Below are 1,100 nucleotides of genomic sequence, written 5' to 3' on the forward strand. Positions count from 1 at the left end.
CCACGCCAGGCAGGAGAGCATCAGAGGCTGTTGCAGGGTGTGCTCGGATCCGGTTGGTTGGAGGTGGCCCACCCGTTCCAGTAGGTTGGGCAGTGCCTCTCCCCAGCAGCAGTGATATCTCTGGGGCCGGTGACTGAGCATCTCGGAGTGGGGGGGGGTGACAAATCGAGCAGAAGAAGGCCACGCCAGGCAGGAGAGCATCAGAGGCTGTTGCAGGGTGTGCTCGGATCCGGTTGGTTGGAGGTGGCCCGCCCGTCCCGTCCATGTGGCCACTCCCCGGCGGTGCCTCTCCCCAGCAGCAGTGATATCTCCAAGGCCGGTGACTGAGCATCTCGGCGTGGGGGGGGTGACAAATCGAGCAGAAGAAGGCCACGCCAGGCAGGAGAGCATCAGAGGCTGTTGCAGGGTGTGCTTGGATCCGGCTGGTTGGAGGTAGCCCGCCCGTCCCGTCCATGTGGCCACTCCCCGGTAGGGAATTAGTCCGACTGGAACATCGGCCTTTTGTGTGTTTGGGAACACATGACTGGCAAGGGCGTTCAGAGGGCTGTTCGCACGCCACGCCCCACAATGCACTGCACACTGACAGTGCATTGTGATTGGCCAAAGCCATGCATCTGACCACAGGCGGTGAGAGTGGACTGTTTCTTTTTTTCCTTTTTTTTGGGTCGGCGGCAGCGGCGGGCATCGTGATTGGCGTTGGATCCACTTCATGGGACTTTTTTTTTTGTTTTTAATAAAGGACTTGTCATAGTCTGTCTCCTGTCATTTGTTACACCACAGGTCAGGTGCAATGTTTTGGCCAATCACAGCACAGGATGACATCACAAGGGGGTGGGCAAACCCAACCCCACCCCCTTGTGACATCATGACAGTATTTAAGAATTGTCATTTTGGTGCAGCTGTCAGACGGCAGAAACCAGCGTCATGAGCGGAGCTGTTGTTTTTTTTTTCCTTTTTGCGGGTCGGCGGCGTCGGCGGGCATCGTGATTGGCGTTGGATCTACTTCGGGGGACATTTTTTTGTTTTTATTTCTAATACAGGACTTGTCACAGACTGTCTCCGGTCATTTTTATATTACACTTTTTTATTGTGAATGGGTA

The sequence above is a fragment of the Staurois parvus genome, unplaced genomic scaffold (assembly GCF_062004578.1).
Source record: "Staurois parvus isolate SC_StPar_1 unplaced genomic scaffold, SC_StPar_1.0 ptg000121l, whole genome shotgun sequence".
Lineage (NCBI taxonomy): Eukaryota > Metazoa > Chordata > Amphibia > Anura > Ranidae > Staurois > Staurois parvus.